At 36.4% G+C, this 10,708-nt stretch overlaps 1 pseudogene; it reads left to right on the top strand.

Annotated features, from left to right (window-relative positions):
• The first annotated feature begins 1,005 nt into the window (after nucleotides 1-1,005).
• Nucleotides 1,006-1,479, top strand: LOC132434258 (zinc finger CCHC domain-containing protein 10 pseudogene; annotated as a pseudogene).
• The last annotated feature ends 9,229 nt before the right edge of the window (nucleotides 1,480-10,708 follow it).

Below are 10,708 nucleotides of genomic sequence, written 5' to 3'. Positions count from 1 at the left end.
CTTTTATATGCACTGGAGAACCAAAACATTTGTCTGACTCACTTTATTGCCATATCCACTTTATTGTGATGGTCTGGAACCAAACTCGCAATATATCTGAGGTATGCCTGTATAGAAAATTGATTTGATAATGAGATATATTTAATGTTTCTTAATCTAATTCTTTGGCAAATTGATTTTCAAGCCAAAAGATTGTGAAAAGAATGACAACCATTATATTTGGGGGAATATTTTTCTTTATATCTTTGGAACAAGCCACACAACTTTTCATTCTAAAAATGGATATTCAGAGACTCAAAATAGCAGATCTCTCTTTTCCAGCTCTCTTCCCAAAGCCCCAAAGAATCTAAAACTCCAGTCCCAACTGATATGACCACGCTGTAATGTTGATACTCCAATTAGAATCTGGGGTTGGCAAGTTATGCACACGTGCCACCCCTTGATGGTAACACACTAATATTAAGCTTACCTCCTTCCTTATCCTTCATCTCACCCTCATTATGTTCTTCTCATCTCTTCCCTGTCCAAATTGTACATGGCCCTTTCCAGGGCTTTTTGCCCAAGTTTTTGAAGATTGCACCCCAAAGCACACACACCATCCTCCTTGATGTCACCTCACAGTGTCCTGAACTTTCTCCCATATATTACAGCACTTAAGCCACAGGGCCACCATTTTCTGTTGTTATCTATCTTATGCTGTTGTCCTTGGTGACTGTCAATACTGATCCCCCAGCTCCTCTTCACACTTCACTCTGGGGCCTCTCATTTCTATTCTTCTTCAGACACTCACCAGTATGGCCAAACCATTGACCTCTTCATCACTGAGATCTTTTCTTCTTTTAATACCTGAATATTGAAATGTTCCTTTTGACCATAACATCTTTTCTTTTTTACTCTTCCTTTCCTTCACTCCCCATCCCCTATATACTCTGGTCTTTGGGTCATGATTAAGATTGCATCTTCCATCAGCATGACAGACCTCAGCCGAGCTAAGATGGTAACCCCATGCATGCCTGGAGACAAACTGAAGCAAATAAGCAATATATGTAAAATGTCAGAAATACTTGGAATTTGGACATTGGATTTATGAGTGCACAGGAAAAAGAGTACCTACATAGGTCTTTAAGAAGAGCAGAATTAGAGAGATCTTTAAAAGAAAAAAATAATAATTGTTATAACAAAGCATTAGAAAAACTAATGTAGAAAGACTAAGAAAAAAGGTCTAAGAGTATAACCAGTCTCCATAGCAACTGCAGTGACAGCTCACTTAGTGATTCTTCATTAGATAGTGAAGAAACATCTACCTCATTCTCCTCAGAGGACAGTGACACCAATGAAATCTCCTCTAGTTCATCATCTTCAGCCTCCTTCACAAGCTCTTCTTTCTCCTCTGATTCAGACTCAGATTCCAGGTCTTTCAGTAGCAGCAGTACCAGCATGGATGGCAACTCCAAGAATAAACCAACAAAGAAGAGATAGAATCACTCCATCCATATTTGACTGATGAACTGCAAACACTGATGTGATTCTTAGAAGGGAATTTAGGATGTGCTAAGGCCAAATAGGTAAACTGGTCAAAATTTTTAGAGTTTAAAAGTTTCTAAATTTTTGCATTGTAAGAACACAAAAAATATTAATAATGGAATATATATTAAAAATTTTAATTTTAAGGGTGAATCTTGGTTTTCTTTTTAATCTTTAAAATGTATCTTTAGAACTTAATCAAAACTGAATTCCAGAAAACTTGTTTTTGGGATGAATTATTATCTTTTATCCCTGTGACTCAAATGCCATACTTTGGTATATGTTAGTGGAATGTATCAGACATGTTTCCAGGATAGTGCATCAGAATTTCTGGCAGTGAATTTCTAATGAAAGGTTGAAAGCTTTTCTTCTAAAATCAGTAACAAGACTAGGGTGCTCACTTTCACCACTCTTGTTGAACGTAGTGCTGGAAATCCTAGCCAGAGCAATTAGGCAAGAAAAAAATAAAGACATTCAAATCAGAAAGGAAGAAGCAAAATTGTCCATTTGCAGATGACATGATCTTATGTATAGAAAAGTCCAAAGACACCATCAAAAAACTGTTAGAACTAGTAAACAAGTTCAGTAAGGTTGCAGGATACAAAATCAATATACAAAAATCAGATGTGTATCTATACACTAACAACAAACTATTTGAAAAAGAAGTAAAGAAAACAGTCCCATGTGCAATAAGATAAAAAACAATAGAAATACTTAGGAATAAATTCAACCAAGAAGATAAAATATCTGTATATTGAAACTATAGGAAAATTGATGAAAAAAATTGAAGAAAGCACAAATAAATGGAAATATATCCCATGTTCATGGATTGGAAGAGTTAATATTATTCAAATGTCCATAACAGCCAGAGCCATCTATAGATTCAATGCAAACCCTACCAAAATTTCAATATAGAAATAGAGAAACTATACCAAAATTTGTATGGAACCACAGAAGACTTCAAATAGCCAAAGCAATGTTGGAAAACAAGAACAAAGCTGGAGGCATCACACTTCCTGATTTCAAAATCTTGCAAAGTTGTAGTAATCAAAACAGTAGAGTATTAGCATAAAAACAGACACATAGATCAATAGAACAGAATCAAGAGCCCCAAATAAACCCATGCATATATTGGGTTGGCCAAGAAGTTTGTTCGGGTTTTTCCATAGGATGCATAGCAAAACCCGAACGAACTTTTTGGCCAACCCAATATGATCAATTAATATTTGACGAGGAAACCAAGAGTACTCAATGGGAAAAGGATAGTCTCTTCAATAAATTGTCTTGGGAAAAATGGATGTACACATTTGAAAGAATGAAACTGGACCCCATCATAAGCCATTCACAAAAGTTAACTCGAACTGTATTGAGGACTAAACATAAGACCTGAAACCACAAAACCCTTAGAAGAAAACATAGGGAAAAAGCTACTTGATATTGGTCTTGGTAATGATATTTTTGGATATAACAACAAAAGCACAGCAACAAAAGATGTATATCTATATATACACATCTGTATATAATGGAATACAGCCATAAAAAGGAAGGAAATCTTGCATTTGAGACAACATGGATGAAGCTTGAGGGCATTATGCTAAGTGAAATAAGTCAGACAGAGAAAGACAAATACTGTATAATCTCATTTACGGGTAGAATCTAAAAAGTCAAACCTATAGAAACAGAGAGTAGAGTGGTGGTTACCAGGAGCTGGAGGGTGGGAGACCGGGGGAGATACTGGTCAAAGGGTACAAACTTTCAGTCATAAGATGAATAAGCTTGGGGGAATCTAATGTAAATCAGGGTGACCATAGTTAACAATACTCTATTATATATTTGAAATTTATCAAGACAGTAGATTTTAAACATTCTCACCACCACCACGCCCCCCCCCCCACACACACACACAAATGATTTAAGGAGACAAGCAAACTTCCTAGATAATTAGTTTTTTTCAGGAGTTACTGAAATGAGAAACAGGAGAGGGTACTAAAAAGACATACAGGAAATTTCAGATAATCATTTTGCTTTTTCTTAATATGAATGGCCTATTTACTCTGACAACAGAGATCACCCCTGAGATGGCATCAGCAATATTAAAACTTCCTAATGAATGCATTTTGACTGTGTAATAAATAATTTAGGGAAACTGGAAGCCAAGTATTGACTTTAGCTCCATCTATAAAGGAATATCGTATGAACCATGTGAGCTGGATTGACAGGTATATTCAGAAAGGAAAAATAGTTAGTAAAATATAGCTTTCCCTGAATTGGCCAGGCAATTGTGATATGTAACAAAGCGTGCATGTTGTTTTTTCATATTATATTGATGAAACCTGAAATCCCAAGGTCATTTGTGTTGAGCAAATGAATAAAATAAGAATGGTTGAATATGCTGTACCACTAGGTAACATGTCAGTACATATTCTGTCCAATTAGCCACTTTAGTCTGAAGTCAGAGAAAAGAATGCTTGAGTCCCTTGTGAAAATCATTTGATATTGAGGTCAACACAATAATGACTCTCAGAACTTCTGTTAAGGGTGTTGCAGTTGACACTGGATGGAACTAGGGAATTCTGGTTGCTATGGTCTGAATGTTTGTGTTCCCCTAAAATTCATATGTTGATATCCTAATGCCCAATATGACGATATAAATAGATGGGGCCTTTGGGAAGTAATTAGGTCATGAGTGAGATTAATCCCTTATAGAGGCCCACGAGAGCTCCCATCCCCCTTCCACCATATGATGATATAAGAAGTCTGCCACCCAGAGGAGAGCCCTCACCAGACCACACTAGCACCCTGATCTCAGACTTTCAGCCTCCAGAACTGTGAGGAATATAGTTCTGTGGTTTATAAGCTACCCAGTCTGTGTTGTTTTGTTATAGCAGTCTGGACTAAGTAAGATCCTGGTTAAACGAGATGAGCAGAGAAAAAATTATTCTATCGATAGGATAATGCAGTATCATTTTCCTCTAGAAATCTGTACTTCCTTAGTCAATTGTGTAAATAAGTACTGATCTATAATTCTCTATGACCTTTCCCCTAGATCTACAGTTGTCAAATTTCAGTGTCATAAGTATTACTTAGAGTACTTATTACAATTCATGGCCCCAGGCCTTTCAATGATATAGTGGGTGTGGGGCAGGGCCCCGACATCAGCATTCATAAAAAGAACGAAAGGGGATGCTGCTGGAGGTGGTATTTAGGCTACATTTTGAGAAACACTAGTATGTGGGATTTCCTGATCACTTAGTGCTTGATATCATACTAAATGTATCAAGATGGTAAGAGCAAACACATTAAAATAGATTTCCGGGGACAATTTGAGCCAAGGTCACAGCAGCTGGCTCACTTTCCATTATCATAATAACTGTGGTTACTTAGTGAGGTGAGGCGGCTGGGTATGAGATGATACTGGGAAATGTTGCAATAACAGGAGAAATTTATCTTTGCTGTAAATTTCTTTTTGTCCTGATTGTCCACTTTGACTTGGAAGCAACCAGGTCCTAGCTTTCATGGGTCCAAATGTCTATCACAACATGAACAAAAATTTTTAATGTTTTGCAAGCAAACCCTGCAATCCACCTCTACATTTCTTGCAGGAACCTCCAAAAGGTCACATCCCTCAAAGAGGGATACTGGGACCACGAACAGCTTCATCATAGATTTTTTTAGGAGGAACATTTACTAGAATTCAAAGTGTGTACATTTTCCCAAGGAACATTCGTGGCTTCAAAGGGAATTTTCCCTTTGCTTATCATTACTGACACTTCCTTCTCATGTGCTGAATAAAAGCATTTGTATCATCTCAGTTGCTGGCTCTATCATAAGGAGAAGAAATTTAGCAAAAGCAAATAAAGATTTTACCACATTTTTTTCAGTAATTAAGGACTTGTTAGTTTATCAATTTAGATCAAATTTTCAGCTTTCTATCTAAAGTTTTTGACACATTTATTTAAAGTGAAAGCAGATGCTTGTTTTGTAAAATTATTGACATTTGGGGAAAATTTAAGAAATGCCAGTAACAGAAATAAAGGGCTTTGGTGGTTCACTTAGCAGCAGTGATTCTGGTATGCTAGGAACTCCCTTAATTACTATGCCCTGGTTGATTTTTGTTATTGTTGTTGTTGTATCTCAAAACAACATCTCTCTCAATTGAAAAATTATTGTTTTCTTTTGTCTGACAGGCTAAGTTATAAATAGAATTAGACATTACCACTTTTCTAAAATAACAAATTTTCAGAATTAAATTCTAAATAGTCTGACAAAGAATATCTTTCTAAAGCATCCACTTTTTCTACAACTCGACCTCGCAGTTTGAATATGTTCTCCCACTCAAAAAGAGGAAAATTGGATCATGTTCTGTGTAGCTTCCTTCAGGTTGAAGTTTACTGAGTGCATTTCTGGGCAATGCAATGGAAATACAGCATTTGCCCCCATTTTTCTGCTTGACGCTTTACGGAACTGTCTTGAGGACAGGTTCATGTTATGTGGTGGTGAAGACCGCAAAGCCACACTCACTATAGTTAGAATTATGAGTAGATCCCCTGCAATCCCCCCTCCCTCTCGCAGTGGGTTTGCAGGACGAGTCAGGTCACTCACCAGAGAACAATGGGAGGTAGTCGGGTGCCTGCCCCGCCCTGTGTGGTGTGCCTGGCCTTTAACACCTCTCTCCCCAGCTGAAAGCTGAGGAAGAGAACGATGGACAGTTCTGACGCTGTCTTGTCACACAGCTGCAGGCACGGAGACAGAGCTCACACAAAGACCTCACACAGGGGCTGGCACGGAGTAGGTCCTGAGGAAAGGTTCCTCCTGAGTCCCCTCCGCCCTTACTCCTTTGGCACTTGAGGTCTTCATCTGCTCGGTGAGGTCCCTGCCCTGGACGCCGGCAGCAGAACGCCTGCCCGCCGATGGCCTTGCTCCTCCACCACGTGTGCATGGAGGTGGGCTGGGAGGGGTGGGGGGACGAGTTCCAAGCCAGCATCTCTTCAAAGCACACAAAATATTTATGCCAAGCTTTTCCGTGATTTGAAGGAGAGTGTAGAAACCATGTCCCCAGGTTGGAACCTGGCAGAGAAGGCAGCTGAGACTAGCCTGGTTTAGCCAGGATTCACCTACCCCGTAGATAAGAGTCATTTTGATGATGCAGTGGAATGCACTTCCCTGGCTTTGGCTCAGGCGGGTTGCTGTCTAAATCCCAGCTCTGCCCTCACCAGCTGTATGACTTGGGTTAGATGTTCCACCTCCATAAACCTCAGCGGCCGAATCTGTGAAAGGTGCACATTAATCCCTCCAGGCTCCTGTAAGGATGGAGTAAACACGCACAGGCAGTGAGCTTAACAGAGCATCAGGCATGTGGGACGATGCAGTAAATGTTAGCTCCCTGGGCTCCTCCCCGTCCCTTCACTAATTCTTACTGAAAATTTCCACCAGAAGCTTCATTAGCTGATCTCTCCCACAAAAAGGAGGAGCTATTACTATAAAGACAGACACTGTGAAATGCAAATGTTTCCCCTTGAAATGGGATGAATATTCCATTTTTTTCTTGTTCCTGTGCTAATAATACATAGCTAATGCTTATGGTATCTTAACTATGTTTCTGGCATCTGAGCCAAACATTTTACATCCATTCCTTTTTTTCTTTCTTTCTTTTTTGTTATATTCACTAGCTTTATTTTTTAGATTCCATATATAAGTGATATCATACAGTATTTGTCTTTCTCTGTCTGACTTATTTCACTTAGCATAAAACCCTTCAAGTCCATCCATGTTGTTGCAAATGGCAAAATTTCATCCTTTTATATGGCTGAGTAGTATTCCATTGTATGTATGTATGTGTGTGTGTGTGTGTATATATATATATATATATATATACATACCACATCTTCTTTATCCACTCGTCTGTTGATGGACACTTAGTTTGCTTCCATATCTTGTTAACTGTAAATAATGATGCTATGAATATTGGGGTCATGTATCTTTTCCAATTAATGTATTCTTTTTTTTTTTTTTTGAATATATACCCAGGAGTGGAATTGCTAGATCATATGGTAGTTCTGCTTTTAATTTTTTGAGAAACCATAACGTTTTCCACAAAGGCTGCACCAACTCCAGAAGATGTTAAAAAAAAATGGGTGGAAGACCTGAATAGAAATTTTTCCAAAGGAGACATACAGATGGCCAACAGGCACATAAAAAGATGCTCAACATTGCTAATAATCAGAGAAATGCAAATTAAAACCATAATGAGATATCACCTCCCACCTGTCAGAATGGCTATCATCCATTCCTTTTTAATACTTATGAAATTTTTAGGATGCAGGCATTTTCACTATTTCCTTCTGTCTACTTTCTTTGGGCTCTATTTGCTGTACCTTTTTTATTTTCCTGAGATGAAAATTAAAATCACCAATTTTCAGTCTTTCTTCTTTTCTAACGTGCATTTAAAGCTAAAATTCCAAGCACTTCATTAGCTGCACCTTAACAATTTTAATCTGTCAATCTTTATTTTTACTGACTTCAAAATATTTGCTAATTCCCAATGTGATTCTTATTTGAACCAACTGTGAAATTTAGACATACATGCTTAATTTCTAATCAGCTGGAGATTTCTAGTTATGAGATATCATTAATGATATATACCTTAATTTCATTGTTATCAGAAAAAATACTCTAAGTGATGTCAATCTTTTAAAATTTGTTGATGCTTGCACTATGGCTTGGCATATGGATGGTTTTGGTAAATGTTCTGTTGTGTACGTGAAAAGACTGTTTTCTGCCATTGTTGTCAGCTTGGTAAATTTGCTAATGTGTTATTCTGACTATTTGTATTTGTCCTGATTGTGTGTGTATATGCTTGTTCTATAGCTACTGAGAGAAATGTGTTAAAGTCTCAAGTTGAGGTGGTGTGTCTGACTTTTTCAATGTAAGCATCCTAGTGAGTATGAAGTGGTATCTCCTTATGATTTGGATTTACATTTCCTTGTTGACTAATGATTTGGGGCATTGTTTCATGTGCTTATTGGCTATTTGTACATGTTCTTTGGAAAAATATCTTTTCAGCTTCCTTGCCCATTTTTAATTGTTTTTCTTAGAGTTTTGTACAGATCTTTCTTGATTTATGATGGGATTATATCCCAACAAATCCATTGTAAGTTGAAAATGTCATAAGTTGAAAATGTGTTTAATACTCCTAACTTACCAAACATCATAGCTTAGCCTAGCCTACCTTAAAAGTGCTCAGAACACTTACGTCAGCCTACAGTTGCGCAAAATTATGTAACACAAAACCAACTTTATAATAAAGTGTTAAGTATCTCACATAATTTGTTGAATACTGTACTGAAAGTGAGAACAGAATTGTTGTATGGGTACAGAATAGTTGTAAGTGTGTGAGTTGTTTATCCTTGAGATCTGTGGCTGACAGGGATCTATGATTTTTATATATGGTGTGAGGTAAGGGTCCAACTTCATTCTTTCCTGTGTGGTTTTCCAGTTGTTTGAGCAACATTTGTTAAAAAGATGATTGTTTCCCCATTTACTTGTCTTGGCACCTGTTGAAAATCAATTAACTGTAACATAAGGATTTATTTCCAGATCCTTATTCTATTCCACTGATCTATATGTCTATTCTTATGCCAGTACAACACTGTCTTAATTACTATTGCTATGAAATTAGTTTTGAAATTGGGAAGTGAGAATTCTTCAGCTTTGTTCTTCCTGTTCATAATTGTTTTGGTTACTTTGGATGTCTTGAATTTTCATATGAATTTTAGGTTCAGTTTGTCATTCTGTGCAAAGAATTCAGCTGAAATTTTGATAGGGTCTTCACTAATCTGTAGATCAATTTGGAGAGTATTGCCATCTTCACAATGTTGAATCCTCTGTTACAGGAACATGGAATACCTTTTCATTTATTTAGGTCTTCTTTAACTTTTCAACACTGTTTTGGGATTTTCAGAGTATAAGTTTAGCACTTCTTTGTTCACTTTATTCCTAAGTATTTTATTCTTTATTATGCCATTTCAGTGGTTTTGTTTTCTTAATTTCATTTTCAGTTTTGCTCATTGCTATTATATAGGTATACAGTTGATTTCTGTATGTTGATTTTGGTATCCTGAAAACTTGCTGAACCCATTTATTAGTTCTAATAGATTTTTAGTGTATTACTTAGGATTTTTTTATGTACAAGATTATGTCAGCTTAGTGTAGAAAAATGTATTTTATTTTCTTGCCTAATTTCCCTGGCTATCATCTTCAGTAAAAGGTTGAATAGAAGTGGTAAAAGCAGACATCCTTGTGTTGCTCCTGATCGTAGGGAAAAAGCATTCAATCTCACCATCTTAGTTTTTTCTTAGCTAAGTATTTGCATTTAGTAGTAATCCCACAAAATGTAGATTTACTCCCTTGATTATCCCTAAAATCTGTTCAGGGAAAAGTCATTCTGAAGACTTACTTAAATTTTCTGTAGGGTAATATGAGCTACAATATTCTTCTTGATTTTATAAATTAATTAAGAAATATGTTAGGTTTTAATTGGTGATATTTAAGAATTTAAATAAGATAATAATAACAAACTTGCCTTATATGTACCAGGCACTTTTCTAAGCATTTTAAACTGTTTAATTTTCAAGAATTATGTAGGTACTATTATTACCCCATTTCAAAGATGAGGAAACTGAAGCAAGTGCAAATAAAATAATTTACACAATAAGCTCAGCTAATAAGTAGAGGGAGGATTTGAGTCCAAGAAGTCTGATTTTAGAGACTGTGCTTTTGACCACTAAATAGGAATAGGCAAATAAATCACTTAGTAGAGTCTGTTAGGTAATAAATGCTCAAAAATTGGAGACATTAACTGTTATTATTATTCTAAGTTAGGCTTAAGATTATTCTATTTTCTTTAGGAACATGTTTCTATGATTTGCAGTGCTACAACAATCCAGACACATGAATTATTAAAATGTTTCTCAATAGCATTCAAAAACAGGAAAACTTAGGGAGGTTTATAAAGAGCTAGAAATATATAAAATTATAACACTGTGTTTTATTTGTTTAGCAAATGTTTATTGAATTGCCACTATATGCAGATCACTGGAATAATCTCCGGATTAAAGAGGTAGATGAAATTAATATGATATGGGTCTTTCCCTTCTCAGAGTTTATAACCTAGCAAGGATCACAG

The sequence above is a fragment of the Delphinus delphis genome, chromosome 11 (genome assembly GCF_949987515.2).
Source record: "Delphinus delphis chromosome 11, mDelDel1.2, whole genome shotgun sequence".
In the NCBI taxonomy this organism is placed as follows: domain Eukaryota; kingdom Metazoa; phylum Chordata; class Mammalia; order Artiodactyla; family Delphinidae; genus Delphinus; species Delphinus delphis.
Note: the sequence above shows the minus strand (reverse complement) of the source record. Positions and strands in the feature narration are given on the sequence as shown.